Source organism: Tenrec ecaudatus, chromosome 2 (genome assembly GCF_050624435.1).
Source record: "Tenrec ecaudatus isolate mTenEca1 chromosome 2, mTenEca1.hap1, whole genome shotgun sequence".
In the NCBI taxonomy this organism is placed as follows: domain Eukaryota; kingdom Metazoa; phylum Chordata; class Mammalia; order Afrosoricida; family Tenrecidae; genus Tenrec; species Tenrec ecaudatus.
In genome coordinates this window covers 77,397,548-77,423,375 of record NC_134531.1, presented here as the reverse complement: position 1 = coordinate 77,423,375, position 25,828 = coordinate 77,397,548, and the positions used below count along the sequence as shown (strand labels likewise).

Here is a 25,828-nt window from a genome sequence, read left to right as displayed (position 1 = left end):
GTCATCTGTAAAACTGATACGGTAACTCAAAATCCAGACGATGAACAATGTTGCTCATGTGTGAAGAAGAACCTCAAAAATTTAGGGATCCTCCTAGACCTAGTGTTACGCACAACCCTTTCCAGTGGAGTCCTTTCTCATAAGGGCAACTGAAGAACACTTTCTGTCAACTGGCTAACAGCCTATACCAGGCGCTACTATTTAGCATTCCTTCTTAAAAGAGCTACATCTCCGCATTCTAAGGCATCTATTTGTAGTACTTACAGGACAATCACTAGAGTGACACATAATTTCTATTTATTTTGAGTTCTGGAAGCAAAAATATCAGCGTCCTCCCACCCCCAGCCCCATCCAGAGTACATTTTGAAATCCACGATAAAGTAACAAATAGTAAATTAACAACACAATAAGGATATGTTTGTTAATAAATCCTACAAAACTTCTTTCTATACCTATAGTAAAAGTAGAAACCGCTGATATCTATTTTAGCATATACTTCTTTTTTTTCAGTGTTGCTCAATGATTTTCCCTGCTGATGGCACTGATGCACTCACTGCAAGACCCTGCCCTGCTTATAAATTGACAGGAAAGTGGAAATTAAGTTGCATGGACATTGAAAGGTAAGTTGTGCTTTATTGTCTATATACAACTGTTTTAGAAAGGCGCCCTGGCGTTGGGGTGGGTTAGGCGTTGGACTGCTAGCTGCAAGCTGGCAGTTCAAAACCACCAGCTGCTCCATGGGAGATAATCAGGCTTTCTACTCCCATTAAGGTTTTACTGTCTCAGATGCCCACAGGGGATTTCTACTCCAACATACGTATGATAAATGGGAATGGACTCAATGGCCGTGAATTTGAAATCGTGTTTTGTTTTCGATATTATAGTGATATTTTGACTATTATCATCAATTAAATTTATTAACCTGGGCTCACCATGCTATGTATGGAGTCCTGGTGGCATCTCAGATAAGCAATGGATGGCCAGCCTCTGAGCTGGCAGTTCAAATCCACCAGCCACTCCATGGGATAAAAGATAATACTGTCTGTTCCACTCTGTGTAAGTTGTTGGCTGTCGTCATGTGTCTTTTAGTTCCAATTTCATAGTCACCTGACGCATAACAGAAGGACACACTGCCGGATCTAGACTTCCTCATACTGTTGTCCGGTTGGACCCATTATTACAGCCACTGGGTCGATCCATGTCCTTGGCAGCCTTCCCTTTACACTCACCGTCCATCTTACCAAGCATGATGTCTACACAATCACTGCCATCGAGTGGATGTCGACTCACAGTGACCTTATAGATACTCACAAAATTAAAGCATCAGTAAAGCATGCACCTGGAATTTTAAACATAGTAGTACCACAGTTTTGTAGCAGAATTATTGCTCATCTGAAGTTATGTTGTAACATTCTAGATTTAAGAAATGTACATAGAGTGACAGTTTGTGGATTCTGGAAGAAATAGTCAACCAACTTGTTCTCATGGTCACTACCTTATGTGTCATTAATGACATTGCTCCAGATAACTCACCTAACTGGTCCTAGAGCAGCAGACAAATTATAATAAAGGTCTTATCTTCTGGAAAAAAAATGTTTGTTTGTTTTTTTGGTGTTGTCCTTGTAACTAAGCACTTTAACATGGTCACATAGTGCTTTGAAATGAATGGCTAATACGTACATTGACGTTTCAGAACACATTCAGTGCTTTGAGGTCAATACATTTTGAGTCCTAGTGTTGCCGGCTAGGATCAGTCCAGTAGAGAGACCAGTGATGCCCTGGCTGAAGTGCTTGGTTGCTAGTAGTCTGAACCATCAGTTGCTTTGCAAGACAGAGATGGGACTGCGACGGGCTTCCTTCTCCTTAGAATCCCCACGGAGCAGTTCTACTCTGTCCTATGGGGGCTCCACAAGTTGAAATTGACATAATGGCAATGAATTTGTTTTGTTTTTTCATAATAAGATTGAAGAAATTTGAAAAAGAGAAAGAAATAAAAAATTGTATTGGAAGTTTCTTTTGCATCTAGAATTTCCTCCACCCACTCATTTTCTTCACTTATGAAAAGAGACGGCTTTACAAATTCTTAATACTCTAAAACCAAGCTTCCTTAAATCACCAAGATTTCTGGTTACCTTTCAAAGTAGTAAAACCTGCAGCTAGTTCAGATTATGGTGGAATAGTCTTAGGAATAAATTGTACAAACATGTTAAAATTGGAATGAGTTCCTCAAGTGTGGGAATTTTAATGTGAACTGAGCTCTTTAGAGGTCAATGCTGATACCTGGAATTTTTTCAGCAGTAATTATTCAAATTTTGTCAATATTTTTTCTTTAATAGTTTATCCAGTACTGCCTTTGAAGTGCAGATTTCTTCTTCTTTCCAATCAATTTATGCAATCATATAAATTTTAACCAAGATTCTTCACAAAGATAGCTATATCATTTTACTGGGGGCTCTTACAGCTCTTATAACAATCTATATATCAATTGTATCAAACACATTTGTTCCTATGTTGCCATCATCATTTTCAAAGAATTTTCTTTCTACTTGAGCCCATGGTATCAGCTCTTCTTTCTTTCCTCCCTCCCCTCCCCTCCCACCCTTGTGACCCCTTGATAAATTATAAATTATTATTATTTTCACATCTTACACTGTGTGGGAGTTACATAATCTCTTGTCAACTAGTGAAGGGGTGGAGCCTAGCCTGTCAATCAGTTCATAGCCAATGAGACCTCTGTGTGGGCATGGCCTTCTGAGGATTCTGGAAACTCCTGTCTTCCTTCTTGAAGGTAGGACACATACTCTCTCTGCTTCATCTCTCTGCAAGGCATTCCTGTTGACAAGCCACATGGAGCTATGCTGATGGAAGCCAGAGCCCTGGAGGAGCCATGTGGAGACCCATGCCAGTGCTGAGATGCTTGTACTGCCAATGGATCCACAAGACTTTCCACCCACAGGCCTATGATCCTTCCTGCACTCAACATCATTGCATGTGTTGCGTGAGTCTGATGAGGAATTTACAGACTGCTATTGGACATATGGGCTAATATCAGACTTATGGATTTGATCAGGACTGGGTTGTGAATGTTCTCTTAATATACAATTACTTGACTTACTCTCACTCACTCTCTCACTCACTCATCACTCTCTCACTTACTCTCACTCACTCTCTCACTTACTCTCACTTACTCTCTCACTTACTAATTCACTCACTCTCTCACTTAAATAAAAAAATATATACAATTACTCTTTTATATAAAGCTCTTTCTTATACACATGAGTCTATAAATTTGTTTCTCTAGTCCACCCAGACCACACACAGTGTCTGCTCTCCCTTCACCCATGTTTCTGCTGTTTGTACCCCTCAAGGAAGTGGGGGACAAAGATCTTGTAACATTTCCATAGTTTTATTGACATGTAATTCATACATGGCGTATCATATATTCCAATAGTATGAACATATTAAAAGAGTTGTGCAATCATTACCATAATCCATTTTAGGACATTTTCATCTTTATTGTATTCACTATTAGTAGCTCCCCATGCTCCCCAACATCCCCTGCCATAAACCCAAGGAACTATTCATTCAGTTACTCTCTCTAGATTTACCTATCCTGATTCCATAAACCAAAAATCATACTTCAACACCTCTCTCAACTATTTGCTAGTAAACGAAAGACTGACACATTGAATTGTAAACTGCTTAACTGTTTCATAGGAAACAGCCGAGCTCATTTACTTCCGTAACCCTTACAACTCTTAGCACAGTGCAGCGCACAAAGGAAGCACCCATACACACACAGATGCCATACAGCATATACCATTTCATCTGAAGGCTAAAAGGATTTGAGTTTTCTAGGAGCCTTGATGGTGGAGTGGTGACAAATTGGGCTGAGATCCGCATGGCTGGTAGTTTAAAACCACCGGCAGCTCTACCGGGAGAAACACTGGGCTTTTTACTCCCCTGAAGAGTTACAGTCTCGGAAACCCAGAGGGGTTGCTATGAGTCAGCATGTACTCTATAAGTGTGAGTTGCCTTCCTTATTATTTTCCTTAAACTTATATCAAATTCTTCTTTTGTCACATTGAAAATGGGCCAGATAGGAGCTTACCCCAAAGTGTGATTTCAAGGCAAAGCCAGCCTACAGTTAAAAGTTGGTGCGAATACTTACCTGGCAGGGGCAATGCCATGATCACGAAGGTGGTTTTCCCAGGGCGAGGCTTATCCATTTCACTCCAGGTGTGCTGACCCCTGCGATTTTTCCCCCTTACCCCCCCCAAAAAAAAGTTGGTGCAGAGAAAGCACACCACTATGTCTAAGACTATCACCTTAGGACAACCATCTAATTTGAAACTTAGAGACACCCTGGGGCCCACCTTTCAGTGAATTAATCGAGCCTATAAAATAAGCTAAGACACCCAGGATGAACGTGCTTCTAAAACGCATCAACTTTATGACATCAGAAGGACAGCATTTCCTCAAAACCAAGGCGAGGAGGCTGGAGGGACAGGAATGGGAAGTACAGAAACAGGGGACTCAAAGAGGACTGATGCCCTGTGAGGATACAGCCAGAGTCATAACCAATTTGCCTATTAATCATTGATTGGAAACTAATTTGCTATGGAAACTCTTACCTAAAGTAAAATGAAATTCACCTGAAGTTAAAAAAAAGTATGGCCTCCACAGGTAAGCAAAAGACTGAATGGCATGATGTTCTTTTCAGAATGTGTAGAAAAGTTGGAAGAAAATTCACTCAAATATTAACTGTGATCTCTTGAAATGGTAAAATTATGAGTAATTCACACCCCACCTCCCCAATTCTTCCTACTTCTCCAGATTTTCTACAGTGAAAGGCCTATCTATTTTGCTAATCCAAGATGAAAAATTTAATACTCTCTTTTAAAAAGCATTGTGGAATTAGTAATTGAGTCAACAAACTACCTAACATACATATGCAATCTCTGAATGCAACATGTTGCATGACTCTGAGCCACAAGAGACAAACAGCCCACAAGGACGGGTGAGCTACAGTACTTGTGTCTGGCTTCCTATGTCTTCGTCCCTGGGCTTGTGGATGATCCTAACATCAAGACCCAGGCTCTCTGAGGGTATTAGAACAGAACTCTTGGCCGAACATTTTCCATTTGCTCTTCTCTTAGGTTCCATTGTGTTTGGACAAGGCTGAGTGACTGATTTAGGCAAATGATTTGTGATGTGTCATTTCAAGGCTGGATTTTTTAACTCACCAATCAAGAATAAGACCCTCAGGAAGCCCCTTTCTCTCTGGCTCAGGAACCTGTAGCAATTATCTGGGTTTTCAGAAATGTAGTTCTTACAGGAGAGGGGAGTTAAATATTGGACTCTTTATTGGTGACTTTTTAGAATAATGATTTGGTTCCCTGTGTCTTCTAAAAGAGATCAATTAGAAATTGTATAACGAATACATGTCATATCCATTATTATGATTTTATAACAAAATTATTAAAATAGTAAAAAGACCCTAATTAAAATGAAATCTGATTAGGATTTGACTAAAATTTTAAGGTTAGTGTGTTAGTCTGCGTACATTACAGAAACAAATCCACAGAAACTCATATGTATACGAGAGAGTTTTATATAAAGGGTAAGTGCAACTCAAGCAAACATCCCAACCCAGTGCTGCCCAAGCCCACTAGTCCACCATTAACCCATTAACCCATATGTCCAACACCAATCCACAAAGCCCTCCTCCATCTCACAAAATACACACTATGAACGCCAACTGCAGGAGGAAAGCTGAATCAGTGAACGTGTAAGCATTTCAGTGTTGGCAGGGGTCTCCACGCAGCTGCTCCAGCACCCAGGGCTGCATCCGGGTAGGTCCATGTGGCTTCTCCTTGGGGATGTCTTGCAGGAAGTGAGCCTTGCCAGCTGAAGCAGGCAACTGGCTAAGGCAGCTGCACCCTGGTCCAACCATCAGAAAGCAAGAGACCCGAGAACTACAGAGGTGACGCTCACGGAGCCATTTATCACTCCATCCTTCAATTAACCCCACATGTGTTTATTGGCCAGGTTGACACAATAAACTTTAACTATCTCAGCTAGATTTCTGGTTGTGTTTTTTAATTAAGTCACAAAAGAGGTTAAGTTAGAAAGCATTTGCAAATTCTTTGTTGTTGTTGTTGTTGTTGTTTGGAGCCATCAAGATGGCTCTGACTCACAGTAACTCGATACACACAGAATGAAACCCTGCCTGTTCCCACACCATCCTCCCCATCGTTATGTTTGATCCCTTGTTACAGCAACTGTGGCAATCCATCTCATCAACATTGTTCCTCTTTTTCACTGTCCTCCACTTTATCAAGTATGATGTCCTTTTTCAGAAACTGTTGTCTCCTAATAGCATTTCCAAAGTATGTGAGATGAAGTCTTTTTCACGATGGCCTCTAAGGTTCCTTCTAGCTGTACTTCCTCCAGGACATATTTGTTTGCAAAACTATTATTTACTTTTCTGTGGCTAAGTATCATCATGACTCCATTCATACCTCAAAATTTCTAAATACAGGTTTGATATATTAGTATAGGTAAATTCATTTAATGATTGAAAGTTGGCACAAGGAGCTCAATAAGATGGAACTGACATGATGATCAGGCTTAGAACAAAGGAATCCTAGTGGCACAGTGTTTAAGCACTCAGCTGTGAATCAAAAGTTCAGTTGTTCAAACCCACCAGTTGCTCTTAGGGAGCAAGATATGGGAATCTGCTCCTTCATAGATCAGTAGCCTTGGAAAACCTATGGAGCAATTTTGCTCTGTCCAATACGGTCACTCTGATTGGCTTATAGAGTCAAACATTGGTGATGGGATCAAACTAATAGCACTTAAAACTGTCACCAGAAAGCTACTTGAGATTTACAAGATTTATAGCCTTGGAAATCTTACTGGGCAATTCTACTCTGTCGTAGGTTCTCATTGGCTGGATGGCAATGGGTCTGCTTTATGGCTTATAGAGAGAAGAACCAATTGTTGGTGATTTAATTCCACCGACAACTAGTTATGGCCAGCAAGAGAACTGCAATTCAGATTACAGAGGTGCACTGAAATATTCTACTTGTTAGTCACTAGCATATTTTGTGAGACAATGCTCAAAACAAATGGTTAACATCCCTTTGTCCTTTGAGTTATATGGGGGTTCGGGGGTGGGAATGAGCTGGGACTATCTCCTTTTCTTGCCTTATGTCAAGAAAAGAGATCATGATTTGGGGCGGCCTAACCCAGTAGCTTTCTTAGGGACTTGGTTCAGGGAAGCACAGTGTGACATCAGTGGGAAGATCCATGTGAGCTCATCTTCCAGCCTCAGGACTCACGAGGCAGAGGCCAGAGCTCTACAGCAGCATCACAGTGCTCACAGAGCAATGGCAAGGATGCAACGATGGGGAGACTGGCTTGACCTCCTAACTTGGACGTAGACGCCCTCTTTTGTTTCAGGATCACACTGAGGGAAAGAGGGGAGCCCCAAAACAATTGGTGGCTAAGTTTTCCCCCTAGACCCACAACAGATGATATTTAATTTAGGAAAGAAGAAAATCAGTATATCTTGTATCCTGGCATGGTGGAATAAAGGTCATGTCTATTATATGTGGTTTCATAACGGGAACCTCTCAAACAGCTGCACCCTCAGCTGCTAATGTAAGGTTAGTGGTTTGAGTCCATCCAGAAACGTCTTAGAAGAAAGCTCTGGTGGTTGACTTCCGAAAAACCAGCCACTGCACACCTGCTGGAAGCCAGTTCTCTGCTGACACACTGCTGGTTGCCAGGATGCAGAGCCGACTTGGCCATGGGTGCATTTGTTTGTCTTCTTTTGGGACAGATGACCATGTTTCTGCTGTCTTTTTAACAGCGATCTGGTAGTTGGTTCAAAAAGGGGATTTTTTATTAAAAATGTCTTTGATTTACTCCTTCACATGAAAAAGAGGTCTACTGATAACCAGAAGAATCTTTCCCCACCCTGTAAATTTGCCTTGGTAGAAATATAAAATTCACTTAATATTTATTTTAAAGAAACGTATGGACTCACATATGGATGAGGTTACGGCCCAATTTAAACACTATATATCTCTCTATATAGATATATAGATATACATATATTCATATCCAGCCAATTCTGACTTCCAGGGACACCACAGGACAAAGTAGAGCTGCCCCATAAGGTTTATAAGACTGCTACATCTTTCTCCTATAGAGAAGTTGGTGGGTTCAAATTGCACGGAATATTGCCAGTCTTTTAATTTATAGCCAAGCCCTTAACCACTGCACTACCAAGCCTCTCTGTATAGTATATAAACAATACAAAACCCAAAGATATCTATAGGGAATGTGCACTAAATAGGAGAAGTCATTTCCCTGTCCAAGTCTCTTCAAACATTAATAACTCCTGGACAAGATCCTTGGGCTTAAATCAATGCTGATTTTAGTTTTCTCTAAATAGAACTTTCTTTAGTGATCTTTGTTTTAATTTTAGTGGTGGTATGGTAGATAGGTTTTGTGTCAACTTGGTTGGACCAGGATTCTCCTCCATAATGTAATTTGATGTAGGAGGTCCGCTGGTCAAGGTGTTAATTGGTGGGTGACTAATTAGTCCCCTGTACCTCTCTTCACCTTGTAGCTAAAAGCATTGGGAGATAACTCAGTTCTTTATGACCTCTTTAAGATTCTTTTGAACCCTGCATGTCATTGTGGTAACTTAGAACATAGTGCTTTTATTATTCAAATATTAAGAAAGTGCGACTGGTTAAGTAACATTTGCATAATAAGAGTTCAGGAACGTTTTTAAAAGCAAGTTCTTTGATGTTTGTTTTGTAACCATTCCCTTGTAAGAAGAAAATAAAAACCAAGCTTTGATTATACTCGGAACTTCAGTCCATCAGACTGTTGTCCTCCCAATCCCATGTTTTGTACGTCTCTTTCTTTTCCTTTCATCCGCAGCCTCATTTCAGATGCAGCTTGATACGGGATAGCTGGTCTAATCCCCCGTAATTTGACATAATGTAATCAACTCCACCTCTCATTTTGTGTTGCTATGGTGCTGGGGGCTAAGTCATTGGTAAGTACAATGTCAGCAGGGTCACTCAGAGTGAACAGGTTTCAGCATATATAAGAACAGATTAGGGAGAAGGAATAGGCTGTTCACTTCAGACTAATTATCCACTGAAAACCTTATGGATAGCATCAAAACATTGTCAGATACTGAAAAGCTCAAGAATAGAAGCAGAACATTGTCAGAGATTGTGCCAGAAGGCGAGCCCCTTGGGGGTCAGAAGGCACTCGAGATATGACTGAGGAAGAGCTGCTTTCTCAAAGTAGGGTCAACCATAATGACACAGATGGAGAAAAACCTGTGGGAGTAAAGGCTTCGGACCTTCATTTGTGGATGGAGCATGACTCACAATTAGAAAATATAGCTGCAAGTATCAATTAATAATTGACACTTGGAATGTACAAAGTATAAGTCCCGGGAAATTGGAAGTTGTAAAAAATAAAATAGAATGCATAAAGATCTATATTCTAGGCATTAGCTGAAATGGATTAGTATTGGCTATTTTGAACCAGAAAATCATATGGTTTACTATGCTGGGAATAAAAGATTCAAGGGAAATGGTGTTACATTGATCATCAAAAAGGACATTTCAAGATCAACCTTGAAGTACAATACTGACTGTGATAGGATAATGCCTAACCACATATAAGAAAACAGTCAATACAATTATTATTCAAATTTATATGCCAAACACTAAAGCAAATGATGAAGAGATTGATGAATTTTACCAACTTCTTTAATCTGAAATAATGAAACAAGCAATCAAGATGTACTGCTTGATGGACATTGGGCCTCCCTCTACTCAAGTACTCCTGCAATGAAAGAATATGTTGTTCTATTAAACTGGCATTCCATGATGCTCACCTTCCTGACACAATCGCTGAAGACAAAGTGGGTGCATAAGCAAATGTGAAGAAAGCTGATGGAGTCCGGCTATCAGAAGAAAAAGAGTCTGGTAAACAAGTGACCATCTAGCTCAGAAGCACGAAAGCCCACATGGAAGAAGCACACCAGCCAGTGTGATCATGAGGTGTCGAAGGGATTGGGTATCAGGCATCAAAGAACAAAAAAACATATTATTGTGAATGAGTGGGAGTGTAGAGTGGGGACCCAAAGCCCATCTGTAGGCAACGGGACATCCCCTTACAGAAGGGTCACGGGGAGGAGACAAGTCAGCCAGGGCGGTGTAGTAACTTTCTTCTAGTTCCTAAATGCTTCCTTCCTCCACACTCCAACTATCATGATCCCAATTCTACCTTACAAATCTGGCTAGACAGAGGACGTACACTGGTAAAGATAGGAACTGGAAACACAGGGAATCCAGTGCAGATGATCCCTTCAGGACGAGTGGTGAGAGTGGAGATACCAGGAGGGAAGGTGGGGTAGAAAGGGGGAACCGATTACAGGGACCTACATATAACCTCCTCCCTGGGGGATGGACAACAGAAAAGTGGGTGAAGGGAGACGTAGGACAGGGCAAGATATGACAAAATAATAATTTATAAATTATCAAGGATTCATGGGGGAGGGGAGAGCAGGGAGGGAAGAGGAAAAATGTGGACCTGATGCCAGGGGCTTACGTGGAGAGCAAATGTTTTGAGAATGATGAGGGCAATGAATGTACAAATGTGCTTTACACAATTGATGTATGTATGGATTGTGATAAGAGTTGTATGAGCCCCCAATAAAATGATTTTTTTAAAAAAAAAGAGGTACTGCTCATAACTGGTGATTAGAATGTGGAAGTTGGGGAAAAGGAGGAAGGAAGAGTAGTTGGAAAAAACAGCGTTGGTGTTAGAAATGAAGTTGGAGATCACATGCTAGAATTTTGCAAGATCAACAAGTTCTTCGTTGTTCGTTCTTCGTTGTTGCTGTTTTCAACAGCATAAATTGAAATTAAACATGTGGCCTTCTCCAGAAGTGGGATACACAGAAGTCAAATTGACTACATCTGTGAGAAGAGAGGATGGGGAAGCTCAACAGCAGCAGCTAGATCACATCAGGGAGGAGCTGTCTCTGAAACAGACCGTCAATAGCTCATATGTAAGTACCGGTTGAAGGAGAAGAATGTGAAAAGCCAGTGTAGGAAAGTCAAAATACATCTCTAGGCATGTCCTTCAGTCTTGTCCGATGGGGTGCCACGATCTGACTCCAGAGTCTGTCCTTTGTACTCCCGCGGGGGCTCCCTGCTCTGCTCCCACAGTTTCTCTGCCTCATGCCTTCAGTGGTTTGCCTCAGTGTCGCGGGGTCAGTCCGGGCCAGTCCCAACACTAAGTCTCCAGCATTGTCTCCATTAGAACCCTGGGTCAGCAAGGGATGGTGTGTCTCGCAGTGGGATCAGCCAAATGGTCTAATCTGTGTATTCATTGGCTGTTCAGAGCGGGGATATCGTCCTCCAGGCCTGGTGGGCCAGGATGTGCTCCACTCTCCTACCCCTTCATTTGTTCCCATTTGCTCTGATCAGACATGCCCCTCTCCCCTAGCTGCAGCTTCAGTGCCATCCTCTAAAGTAAATTCTTCTGGGGTGAGGGGAAGTTGTCCACATAGCTGGTATGGGGGCCGAGTACTCAGCCTCCTCCACTGGCTGCACACTGCATTCTTTTGGCACTGGCTTTAAGTCTGGTTCCTCCTTCCCTGTGGAGACACAAACAATACCCTCCCCTTGGGTGGGTCAGTGCCCTATTCCCCCATCACACATCTTTATTTTTCCCTTTCCTCCCTCCCTGCTCTTTTTAGTTGGCTACCATATGTACCCCTGGATTTGCTCTGGCCCCTGCCATACTACCTGGACCTCACCCCTGGAGTGTTTGTATACAGTAGCTAATTCCCTGTGTCTCTTTTGCATTTACTTTTCTGTTCTTTCTTTTTTACATATATAAACTTACCTCAGTGGACTCATGTTGTACTTGTCCTTTTGTGCTTGGCTTACTTCACTTAGCATCATTTCCTCCAGTTCTTCCCATTTGGTAATGTGCTTCATGTGTTCATCACTGCTTTTTAGTGATGCATAATACTCCATTGTATGTATGTACCAGTTTTTTAATCCATTCATCTGTTGATGGAAATTTGGGCTGTTTCCAACTCCTTGCAATTGTAAACTGTGCCAAAATGAACATTGGAGCACAGATGTCTGGCCGTGGTTTGTCTCTTGCCTCTACTGGGTATATGCCCAGTAGGGGGGATTGCTGGGTCGTATGGTAACTCAAGTTCCATTTTAGATATCGCCAAATCGATTTCCATTGTGGCTGTATATACCTACAGGTCCACCAGCAGTGGATGAGAGTTCCTATCTCACCACAGACCCTCCAACACTTGTTGCTTTCTGATTTTTTTAATTGAGCTATTTTTGAGGGTGTTAGGTGGTATCTCATAGTTGTTTAGATTTGCATTCCTCTTGTGGCTAATGATCAGGAACATTTTCTCATATGTTTATTGACCATTTGGATTTCAGACTCTGTGAAACTTCTGTTCAGTCCTTTGCCCACCTCCTCAGTGGGCAGTTAGCTCTTCTCTTATTGTAAGCTTTCAAAGTATTATAGATTTTAGTAATAAGGCCTTTTTCTGATATGTCATTGCTAAAGATGTCTTCCCAGTTGGTGGACTCTCTTATTACTCTCTTGGTGAATTATTTCGTTGTACACAGGTGTCTTATCGTCAGTCTATCCCCACTTGTCTACTTGTGACTCCTCTGTATTGGTAACCTTCCCTATTTCTGATAGCCTATGTATTCCCTGTGCCAAGGTTCTCAGGTTTATTCCAATTCCCTCATTAATGGCCCTAACTGTTTGGGGTTTTATCTCAAGGTCTGTGATCCACCTTGAGTTTATTCTTGTGCATGGAGTGAGGTAAGGGTCTTGCTTCATTTTTCTGCAGGTAGATATCCATTTTTTCCAGCACAATTTATTGAAGATGGCATCTGCTTCCCATTTAATATTTTTTGGGGCCTTTATCAAAGATCAGTTGCCTGTATGCTGATGTTTTTATTTCTGGGTCTTCAGCTCTTTTCCATTGGTCTGAATATCTGTCATTATACCAGTACCACACTGTTTTGACTACTGTGGCCATATAGCACGTGCAAAAGTCAGGTAAAGCAAGCCCTCCCACTTTGTCCTTCTTCTTGAGGCGTTCTCTGCTAATTCTGGGCTTCTTCCCCCTGCATATGAAGTTGGTAATCAGTTTTTCCAATTCTTTGAAGAAGGATGTCCAGCTGAATTTTCAGAGCACCTCAAGTGCATATTTAACATATGAACACTAATGACAGAAGACCTGATGAGCTGTGGGAGGACAAAAGCAACATCATAAAATAAGAAAGCAAATGGTCGTCAAAGAGACAAGAAAGAAAGAAAAGTTCAGCGTGGGTGTCAGAAAATACTCTGAAGCTTATCTTAATCATTGACCAAGCTAAGGCAAATGAAAGAAATAATGAAGTCAACGAGTTGAACAGGAAATTCTAAAGGGCAGATCTAGATGACAAAGTTGAATATGATAAAATGTATAAAGACTTAGAAATTGGCTAGAACAAACTGTGACTGCATGAATCATCTTAAAGGCGATTTGACCATGGGGGAGGGGGAATGTTCTAAAATTGATGTGGGGGTGATTATACAGTTCTCAGTGATATTATTGAATGATTGAACTATATGACATGCAAATTACTTGCTAATAAAACTACTGAAAAATGAAAATGAGAGAAAAAGAATGAACATCTTCAGCTTATCTTAAACCAAAAGAACTAAATGGACAAAAATCAAGCCTTGAGTTGCAAGTTTGAAAGATTCTAAGGGCAAAATATTGACTGATGCAGCCGAACCCAAACTAAACTCACTGCCATAGAGTGGTTGCTGAAACATAATGGCTCCATAGGGCAGGGTAGAATTGGACCAGTACGTTTCTGGGACTGAAACTCTTTACCAAACTAGACAGCCCTGTCTGTCTTCCCCGGAGCAGTTGGTGCTTTCAAACTGCTGACCTTGTGGACTGCAGCCCAACTTGAAGCCATTACACTACCAGCACTCCAATGAGTAATGAGGAAGAATCAAAAGAAGATAGAAATAATATAGGATCATTTTACCTAAAAAAAGTAGTTGGCATTCAACCATTTCAAGAGGGAAGCAGCATATGAGCAAGAACCAGTGGTACTGAAGGAAGAAGGTCAAGCAACACTGAAAGCTTTAGCCAAAAACAGGGCTCCAGGAATTGATGGAATTCCAATTGAAATGTTTCAACAAGCTGATGAAGCACTGGAAGCATTCACTTATCTATTCCAAGAAATTTGGAAGACAGCTGCTTGGCCTACTGACTGGAAAAGATCCATATTTGTACCCAGAACAATATCATTAATATCACTTGCAAGTAGAATTTTGCTGAAGATCATCCAACAACAGCTGCAGCAGTACATTGACAGGGAGCTGCTAGCGGTTCAGGACAGATTCAGAAGAGCATGCGGAACAAGGTATAGGGATATCATCGCTGATGTCAGATGAGTTTTGGCTCAAAGCAGAGAATACCAGAAAGATGTTTCCTTCTGTTTTATTGACTGTGTTGAGATGTGGATCATAAGAAACTATGGCTAGCCTTGACAAGAATGGAATTTCAGAACACTTCATGTGGAACTTTATATGGATCAAGAGGCAATTGTGCAAACAGAAATAGGGAATATTGTATGTTTTAAAATCAGAAAAGGTGTGCATCAGGTTTGCTTCCCCTTATCATACTTGTCCAGTCTGTATGCTGAGAAAATCACTAGAGAAGCTGGCTTATATGAAGAAGAATATGGCACCAAGAACAGAAGAAGGCTTATTAACAACTTGCAATATGCAAATTGTTTGGGGCAGGCCCGGACCAAGGCAGTCCCTTGTACCAGCTTCTGGAGAAGACAAATGACCTGGTTGAATTTCAAAGCACCTGAACTTCAAAGCACCTGTCTTCAGAGTTTCACAAAACTTACCTCATGGGACAAAACACAGCTCCCCTCTCCCTAGCATTGTTTCCTAAGAACAACATGATTTACTGACAGGACGGCACCTGGCCTGAGACCAGCGGCCACAGCACCTGGAGCCTCTCTTCCCCTTTTCAACCGCATGCCTTTAGCTCAAACCACATATATATATATCCCACCACCCCAATGCCTGGCGAGACATCCCTGACCTAACTCATTGGGTCGCGGAACTGCCTGGGGGCTCAAGATGACCCTGTCCCTTTCCCTGCTCTCCCTTCCCTCCTGGAGTTCTTTCTCTGCCTCAATAAAATCTTTCTCAACTTCACATTCCTGGCTAAATTCTATCTGTTCTGCGCCTCTGTTCTCCCTCTCACAGATGACACAACCTTCTTTCCTGGAAGTGAGGAGAACTTGAAGTCCTTGCTAATGAAGATCAAGGATTGCAGCCTTCATTTTGGATTACAATTCAATGTCAAGAAGACCAAAGTCCTCACACATGGACCAATGCGTAACGTCATAATAAAGGGAGAACAGACTGAAGTTGTCAAGGATTTTGTCTTCCTTGAATCTCCAATCAGTGTTCTTGGAAGCAGCAATCAAGAGATCAAATGATTTATTGCACTGAGTAAATCTGGGACACAAGACTTCCATAAACTATTGAAAACAAGGATGTTGCTTTGAGGACTAAGGTGCTCCTGACTCAAGCCATGGTATTTTCAATCTTCTCATATGTGTGTGAAAGTTGGGCATAGAATATGGAAGACCAAAGAAGTTTTAATGTATTTGAATTATGGTGCTGATGGAGAATATGGTAAGCACCATAGATCGCCCAAAGCATGAACAAATCTGTGTGGGAAGAAGTACAACCCCAATGCTCCTTAGAGGCAAGGAGGGCAAGATTTCACCTCAGGTACTTTGGATATGTCAGGAGAGACCAATCCCTGGAGAAGGACATCATGCTTAGTAAAGAAGAGGTCAATGAAAAAGAGGAAAGTACTCAATGAGATGATACAGTGCCTGCAACAATGGGTTCAAACATAAGAACCATTGTGAGGATGGTACAGGACTGGGCAGTGTTTTGTTATGTTATGCATATGGTCTGTGTGCGTTGGAATTGACTTGATAACACCCAACAATGATCAACTTCCTGATGGGCTCTCCTGAGAGCAGATAAGCAGTTGTGTTAAGAATATGATGGAGTGCAATTGAAAGGGCGCTTTCTCTGGGGTGTGGCCTACTCTTGTTTAAGCAGACTATGTTGGGAGGGTTGGCTTTTCTGTTTTTTAAAAGATCATTATATTGGGGGATCTTACAGCTCTTCTAACAATCCCTACATCAATTGTGTCAAGCACATTTGTACAAAAGTTGCCATCATTATTTTCTGAACATTTACTTTCTATTTGAGCCCTTGGTATCAGCTCCTCTTTTTTTCCCTCCTTCTTCCCCTCCCACCGTCATGACCCCTTGGTGAACTATAAATTATTGTGGGATGCAAAAGGGTTTTCCCCAGGTTGTTGCCCCAAATATATGCCAAATCTAAGACGCTGCTTGCTGCTCATGGTAAACAACTGTACACTTGGAGGTCAATGCAACCTGCTTAGAGGTTATTCTCCCTAAGGGTTATCAGCTATCTAGAGCAATCAGACTGTATAATCTGTCCCACCCTAAGTAGGGCCCACTCGCTTCTGATAAGGATAGTGTTTGTCTCCCTGAAGGAGAGCCCAGAGAGAAGGTCGAGCCCAGTCAAGGGTGACCAAGGTTAGGCTGCTATCTTGAGTCTAGGCTCTGCCCATATTGTCACATGTGTACACCTAGTCCCTCCACTTCCTATTACATGTACACTCCTAGTTCATCCCCTTCCTGTGATGCGTATGCTTATTGTATAGCCCCTCCTGTCATGTGTGTGGTTACCTGAAGTCATGCCCAGAAGTATATATATATAACCCTTGGGAAGAAATAAAGACATACACACACTCCTCTCCTCCTCCCAGCTCTCTGCTCGAACCTGGCTGCTGAGATCATGGTCCTGGAGGTGAGCATGCTATCATAAAATGTGTTTGACTTGGTCTATCTAGATAAGATAGGTGGGATAAGCAATTTGGAGGAGAAAACAACCAGACTAACGGTTCCAATGGGATGTGGGAGAGGTGTAGGTGGGGGAAACGAAGTGGGAGCTAACAAACCCAGGGACAAGGAAACAAGTGATCCAAAATCGATGTTGGAGAGGGTGTAGGAGGCCTGGTAGGACTTGATCAAAGGCAATGTAACCAAGAGGAATTACAGAAACCCAGATGAAGGCTGAACATGACAGTGAGACAAGAGGAAAGTAAAAGGGAATAGAGGAGTAAACTAGGGGCAAAGGGTATTTATAGAGGTCTAAATACAGGCATGTATATATGTAAATATATTTATATATGATGATGGGGAAATAGATCTATGTGCATATATGTATAGGTTTAGTATTAAGGTAGCAGATGGACATTGAACCTCTACTCAAGTATTCCCTCAATGCAAGAACACTTAATTCTATTAAAGGTATTCCATGATGCTCACCTTCCTAACACGATCACTGAAGACAAAGTTGGTGCATAAGCAAGTGTGGTAAAGAAAGCTGATGGTGCCTGGCTATTAAAAGATATAGTGTCTGAAGAAGAAAAAAAGATATATCATCTGGGGTCTTAAAGGCTTGAAAATAAATAAGAAGCCATCTAGCTGAGAAGCAACAAAGCCCACATGGAAGAAGCACACCAGCCTGTGTGCTCATGAGGTATCAGGTATTAAAAACTTAGAGCAAAAAATGTCATATAATTTTGAATGAGGGTGAGTGCGGAGTGGAGACCCAAAGCCTATCTGTGGGCAACTAGACATCCCCTTACAGAAGGGTCACGGGGAAGAGAGGAGCCAGTCAGGGTGCAGTATAGCACCGATGAAACATACAACCTTCCTTTAGTTCTTAATGCTTCCTACCCCTCACTGTCATGATCCCAATTCTACGTTACAAATCCTGCTAGACCAGAGCATGTACATGGGTACAGATCAGAAGTAGAAACACAGGGAATCCAGGACAGATAACCCCCTCAGGACTAATAATGAGAGTAGCAATACCAGGAGGGTAGAGGGAAGTTGGGCGTGGGGGTGGAGAGTGGGAACCGATCACAATGATCAACATATAACTCTCCCCCAAGGGGATGAACATCAGAAAAGTTAGTGAAGGGAGACATCGGTTGGTGTAAGACAAGAAAAAAAATTATAATTTATCAAGGGTTCATGAGGCAGGAAGGGGAAAAAATGGGGAGCTGATACCAAGGGCTCAAGTAGAAAGAAAATGTTTTGGAAATATTGATGGCATCATATGAACAAAAGTGCTTGCCCCAATGGATGGATATATGGATTGTGATAAGAACTGTTAAGATCCTACAATAAAAATGATTTTTTAAAATTCCAAGCTTGTTATTTCATTTCTTATTCCAAGTCAGTACATACTTTTATACCCAATTTCTTTTTCTAATTTTATCCCTTTTATTCTGAAAGAGGCCCCCTAACTACATAGACTTCAGGTCCCATAAAATCTGGATTATTCCTGAAAACAGACTAGAATGTGCTAATACTATTTTATTATTAAATTTGTTGGGAAATTTCTGGTAAAATTAAGACAAGCATCATAAAGTAGAGAAAAAGAACAAAGATTTCAAGACAAAGCTTACTCACAGGGTCTAGTACAAATTAATGTGCGAGGTCCCTTGTTCAAAAAAATCTTATGAAACTGTTTACAAGAGTAGAAAGCCCAGCCTTTCCTCCCTTGGAGATGCTGGTGGTTTAGATCTGTCGACCATGCAGATCACACCCCAACAGGGAATCTCTGTACCAGAGGGCTCTGCTATGTGAAAAGTGCTTCATCATATTAACCGAGTGTCTCACACCCTCAAACACATACTGTTTGTTCTGAATTGTTTGTCACAGAAAGAGCACAACTGGTTGCAGTGTGGACGTTCTTATTTCAAATGAAGAATTTTTGGAGATTTATTTTCCTGTTTGGATGCTGTCTTAGTTATGAAGGGCTAGTAGATCAGAAATAGCCTAAGTGGGTGCCTTTAACAAACAGAAATGTATTTTCTCATACTTTAGGAGACTAGAAGTTTGCATTCATGGCGAAGGTTCTAGGGAAAGGCTTTCCTGCCCTCCATTCTGGAGAATGGCTGTGGTCTCTTCTGAACATCTGCTCTTGAGTGATGATCATATGGCTTGGCACCTCCCTCCCTGACTCTGCTTCCTTGTTCTGCTCCTTTTATATTTTGCAAGAGATTAACTCAAAACATAGCTTTCATTAATCCTGTCTCAATAACATAACAACACTATCATGGCCCCAGTTTGACCTCACAAATCCTGTTAGACTGGGGGGACGAATAACAGAACTGTGGGTAAAAGGCTACCTCAGACAGTGTAAGATATGAATATATATAATTTATTAAGGGTTCACAAGAGTGGTAGGGTGAGGGAGGGAGGGAATAAAGAGGAGCGGATATCAAGGGGCTCAAGTAGAAAGAAAATGTTTTGAAAATGATGGCAGCATCTGGACATGTTCGCTTGGTGTAACTGATTTGTGGTTGTTATAATATATATCTGTAAGAGCCCCCTGCTTGTTGGGAGTCTGTGCCTGCCTCCAGGGGTGGCCCCATGGGAGTTGCCCAACCCTGAGAGCTGTCGGTGCCCGTCATGTTTCTGCTGACTTTGGATCCACATGACTGTGTACTCACTGGCCCACGATCTCCCTGCTTCCCTTTTCAGCTGTCAGCATCATTGACCTGCAGTTACGTGGGTTGAAAGAGGACCCTGGCTAGCTTTATAGCTATGGACTTGAGTTGGACTGGACTGGGATAGCTTCTTGATATGGAATTACTTCTTGATATAAACTTCCTTATACCCTTATGAATGCCACTGGTTTTGTTTCTGTACACCACCCAGACTAACACATCTCCAAACGGACTAAGAAAGTGCCTTCTCTTCAGTTCACCTAAGCCTGAAACAATGCAGTGGTTTAGGCCCACACACTTATTTTACTTTTTACATAGGAAACTATAGTTAAAAAATATCGGTTCAGTGGGGTCCCGGCAGCGGCTGCAGCGGCTCCCATCTTCTCTTCCTCTCTCTGCCATACTCTTCTCGCTTCCGGAAACATGGCCTCTGGTGTGGCTGTCTCCGACGGAGTGATCAAGGTGTTCAATGACATGAAGGTGCGCAAGCCCTCGACACCGGAGGAGGTCAAGAAGCGCAAGAAGGCCGTGCTCTTCTGCCTGAGCGAGGACAAGAAGAACATCATCCTGGAGGAGGAGGGCAAGGAGATCCTGGTTGGGGACGTGGGCCAGACGGTGGACGACCCCTACGCCACCTTTGTCAAGATGCTGCCTGACAAGGTCTGCCGCTACGCTCTGTACGACGCCACCTACGAGACCAAGGAGAGCAAGAAGGAGGACCTGGTGTTCATCTTCTGGGCCCCCGAGTGTGCACCCCTTAAGAGCAAAATGATCTACGCCAACTCCAAGGATGCCATCAAGAAGAAGCTGACGGGAATCAAACACGAATTACAAGCAAACTGCTATGAGGAGGTTAAGGACCGCTGCACCCTGGCCGAGAAGCTGGGGGGCAGCACTGTCATCTCCCTGGAGGGCAAGCCCTTGTGAGCCCCCTCCACCCCTGCCAGGAGCACCCGGCAGCCCCAGACCTGCCTGCGGGGGGCTGCAGGCTGCCCCCTTCCTGCCAGACCGGAGAAGCTGGGGGGACCCCAGCAGGGGGAGGGCAATCCCTTCCCCCCAGTTGCCAAACAGGCCCCCAACCCCTGGACCAGCCCACCTCCCTCCGCCCCGCCCCTACGGCTCTGGCCATCCCAAATGGCTTCTGATCTTTGATTCCTTTGTTGAAACAGACCAAGTTCCTTCCCTGCGGCTCCCCCAGTTGGGGAAGGGGGTTGTATTTTTTTTAACGACCACTCCCCATCCCCCTTTTTCCAGGCTGCCAACTTCTAACTGCAGTAGTGAGTCCGTGCTTGTTCATTTAGCACTGTGTGTGAGTGGAAAATTAAGATGACCCGACCCGCTCCGGCTGCTCCCCCCCCCCACCCCCCCAGTCACTGACAGCCACTTGTTTGGGCCTATGAGAAACCTTCACTTAAAAAAAAGAGAAGACAATAAAAAAATATCATATCACTTGGTATTCAAATCACCGGTGAGTGGTCATCTCTATACCGATTTCTTCTGTCTAAAAAGAATATATTTTTCATAGCCTACCTCACAGTTTCCCTAAACTGCCTGATCAAGAAGAAAACCGATAGCAAGCATTAATCAACATTCATCTTGTAACTCTTTATAAAATTAAAATACATTTATAAAATGAACCAAAGTTTTGTCTCTAAGAAATATACAAAGATATTGTGAAAACTGTAAGAAATGGAAATAGCTTTGTGGTGCTCTTGGTTGAGCATTGGGCTCCTAACCACAAGGTCAGTGGTCTGAGCCCACCAGTCGCTCTGCAGAAGAATGATGAAGCTGTCTGCCAACAGATTTGCAGCCTCAGAAGCAATACATTGGATTGCTTTGAGCTGGAATCAACTAGATTGCAGTGGGTTTAGTTTTGGGGGAGTTACATATATTAATTTATTGTGCTAAAGACTACATGCACACCGGCCAGTGCGATCACGAGGTGCCAAGGGACCAGGTATAAGGCATCATGCAAAAAAAAAAAAACAACGATATAAGTGTGTGTATATATCTGTATATGTACCATATTAAATGAAGGGGGAAGTGCAGAGTGGAGACCCAAGGCCCAAGTGTCGGCCAATGGAGATCCCCTCATAGAGGGGTTTGGGAGAGGAGATGGGTTAATTAGGGTGCGAGGTAGTACCAATGAAGAACACAGCTTTCCCCCAGATCCTGGATGTTTCCTCCCCCCAACTACCATGGTCCGAATTCTACCTTGCAGGACTGGATAGGGCAGAGGCTGTACACTGGTGCATATGGGGGCTGGAGGTACAGGGAATCCAGGGTGGATGATACCTTCAGGACCAAGGGTGTGAGGGGCGATGCTGGGAGAGTTGAGGGTGAGTGGGTTGGAAGGGGGGAACTGATTACAAGGATCCACATGTGACCTCTTCCCTGGGAGAGGGACAGCAGAGAAGGGGGGAAGGGAGACTCCAGATAGGGCAAGATATGACAAAATAACGAGGTATAGATTACCAGGGGCACATGAGGGAGGGGGGAGGGGGGAGGGAGGGGAAAAAAAAGGAGGACCTGATGCAAGGGGCTTAAGTGGAGAGCAGGTGCTTTGAGAGTGATTGGGGCAGGGAATGTATGGATGTGCTTTATACAATTGATGTATGTATATGTATGGATGGTGATAAGAGTTGTATGGGTCCCTAATAAAATGTAAAAAAAGAAAAGAGGAGAAAAAAATGATTAGGGCAGGGACTGTACAGATGTGCTTTATACAATTGATGTATGTATATGTATGAACTGTGATAAGAATTGTATGAGCCCCTAATAAATTGTTAAAATTAAAAAAAAGACTACATGCACATTGTATGGGTTACCTATGACCACAATAATGTTCCACACCAACCTCTGCAAAGGTCAGTGAAATGTAACAACGAGACAATCATTTCTTGCTCACGCATCTTTGGTTCTGTGATGGTTCAATCAGATCTATACTGGCCTAGTGAGGTTTGACTGTAAGTTACAGATTTGGTCCGGGTCTGCTCCATGAGTTCATCACTCTCTGAGACCCTCAGCTCTTTGGGGCACGATCCTGTAACACCAACATGCAGAGGAGCAAGAGGGCAAGTGCAGGTGCTCATTTCAAGCCTTTACCTCTAAGTCCATTGCGCTCATGTGGCTGAGCCCAAAGTCAAGAGATGGAAAAGGGCACTCCTCCCTCCTGGAACCAGGGCCATGGCGGGGAATTAGTAACCAAAGAGAAGAACTGAGACTAACAGTTAAATAGACACACACAAGGAAGCTGTGAGGTTAGGAGCCCTGGTGGTGTGGTGAGTTAAACAACACTCTGGAAGAACGATGAAGCTACCTGCTCCCATAAAGATTTATAGCCTTATCAATGCTATGAAGCATTTCCTATGTGATCTCTATCCTATATGATCACTATGAGTTAGAATCGATTTGATGGTTGGGTTTGGTTTGGTTTTGGTTTATTAGGAACTATGCTTCTCGAGTTTTATTCTCCATGGAATATTACGGATGCTTGTCAATATTTGTTTTTAATTTTTCAGACCAAAAATGATCGTTTTGAGCATTCTGGAATAGTGAGTTACTCAAATATTAGAGGAAAACCAAACCCACCTCTTCAAAGAAAATTCTGGTGTTACCTACTGATTCCTATCCCTGCCACCTACCTAAATGCTAACACGAAGCGTCTTCCATTCTACTACCTCTATTCCCAATCTGAGCCCTGATCTGCTCTCCGGAGTTTGTGGCTTTGCCTTTGTCAGCAATTCAAAATTCCAGCATTCCTGATTCTTTCTCAGTGGTATTTTTTGTTTGTGTTTTCATTTAATGCTGTTGAACTCCATGAGAACTTTAGTTCAGAGAAGTACTTTTTGAAGAGTCATCTAGAGGAACATCTATTAAGGCCTTAGGCACTCTAAATGTTTCCATGAAGCAAGCTCAGTTCCAAGAAGGCTACATACTTTCTTTTTCTTTTTTTTGTAGTTAGTTCAAGGATCGTTTGTTGGCCCTTAGGAGTGTTTTCCAGTCCAGTCTGTTGGGGCACCACGCCCTGGCCCCAACGTCCACTTTCAGCATTCCCTGGGGACCTTGCCACTCCATTCCCTTGCTGTTCCGCTGCACTCCCCCAGTGCTTTGCCTCAGTGTGGTGGGATCAGGTCAGATGCAATTCCCACACTGTGTCTCCGGTGCTGTCCCCTGTATCGCCCTTAGCCACTGAGGGGCATCATGTCTCATAGTGGGGCCAGCCATGTTGTTCTCTCTGTGGACTGGCTGCTCTACTCAGGAACATCGTCCTCACGGCCTGGTGGGCCAGGCTGTGCTCCACTCTCTCCTCCTGCCCCTTCATCTGCTCCCGTGTGCTCTGATCAGATTGTTCATCTCCCATAGCTGCAGAGTCAATGTCGTCCTTTGGAACAAGTTCTTCTCGGGGGAGGGGCAGGAAACCACTTAATTTATGGTGCTGGGGCCAGCCTCCCAGACCTCTCCACTGGTTCCCTAAAGGCTACATACTTTCAGCTTTTGTAAAATTTATTATTTTAATAAGTCATACAAAAACGAGTCTTATTGTTGTCATTGAAAGGTCACTGAGGTCATTTTGGTGCTCAACGGGCTCTTTGAGTCTCTCATAGCAGGTGGATTGACACAGTGACTGCAACAAGGGCCCAAACATGGCGACAATTTTGAGGATGGTACAGGATCAGGCAACGTTTTCAGTGGCACTTAACAAGATAAGTAGGTATGTAAATAAACAGGATAGGTAGCTATGTAGAAAGAGTATATATATACTTAGTGTAAGTTACTGAAAATGTTTTAAGGAAAGAGGTGACCTCTATGCATTTATTCACCTTTTTTATTATTAAAGGAATGTTTTAGACAGGTGTAGTCAATACAAACAAATAGTGCCATTAGTGTTAAAGATTTATGACTTTTATTAGTACTATTCTAATGTACTTGAGTTATTGCCTCAGAATTGTAATGCTGCATATCAAATGATGCATTCTAAACGTCAATGCAATCTTTCCTAACAATGAGGAGTGGATTTAAATTGTGATTTGACTAGCATTACTAATTTACACATCATGAATTCTGTGGAGTAAAGTGAATGAGAATTGTTTTGTGTACTGAAGACTACAAAACACATTCTCTAAAGAGTAATAGCTATTTTGTAAAACTGAAAAACTTCTTCAATTATAATTTTATTCTCCCATGAAGCTTTTACATTTTGCTGAGGAAATGCAATGCAAATCAGCTCTAATTGCCATAAAATTTTGGTAGGCATGCCAGCATAAAATCATCCAAAAGGTGCTGTTATGTTTTTAATGAGAATAGGGCATTAAATATTTTAAGCAAAGATTGTTTTTCCTCCAAACCTTAAATGTTCCTTCTAGAACCACACACATCCAAAATTGACTAAGTATATTAGATAGATAAATTCAACTGTGAGTTTCATGGATATTATCAATATGATTTCTCTCTGAGGAGTTGTCCTTTAATTATCTAAAGCTTTTATTACTTTTTTCCCCACCACTAAAGTTGGTATTGTTTCTGCTGTTAATTGGAAAGGAAGATGATTTTATTATTGCAATAGCTCATTGACAGCTGTGGCCTCCAGTCACCCCTTCTTTATTCTAGTCATAGATACTGAGGTGCATCCAATTATTATGGGCCTTGTAACCATAAGCCCTTTTGTAATATATTGTAAAATCTAGCCCCTATGCCTGTGGTTAAGGAGCCCAGATGGCTAGTGGTTATGCATTGGGCTGTGATCCCCTAGGTCGGCAGTTCAAAGCTCTCAGCCACTCTAAGGAAGAAAGATGGGGCTTTCAACTCTCATGAATAGTTGCAGCCTGGGGAATGCACAGGGGCAGTTCTACAATGTCCTGAAGGGTCACTATGAGTTGGCATCAACGTGATGGCAGTGCCATGCCTGTAGTTATACTACCACGTTGGAGGGTGCTCCCTGCTATGCCAAGGCATTAAGGGAGGTGGTGGATTCTGAGTCTCTTACCTTCCTAGGAACCACGTCACCACCCTTTGTTTCCTTGGGGGTATGGTCAGCTGAAAGGCAAAAGTCACACCTTCATC

At 42.4% G+C, this 25,828-nt stretch overlaps 2 pseudogenes; both read left to right on the top strand.

The window, feature by feature from the left end:
• Window positions 1-4,163: 4,163 nt before the first annotated feature.
• LOC142441823 (U1 spliceosomal RNA) lies at window positions 4,164-4,303 on the top strand (annotated as a pseudogene).
• Window positions 4,304-20,138: 15,835 nt separating this feature from the next.
• LOC142440866 (cofilin-1 pseudogene) lies at window positions 20,139-20,759 on the top strand (annotated as a pseudogene).
• Window positions 20,760-25,828: the final 5,069 nt, after the last annotated feature.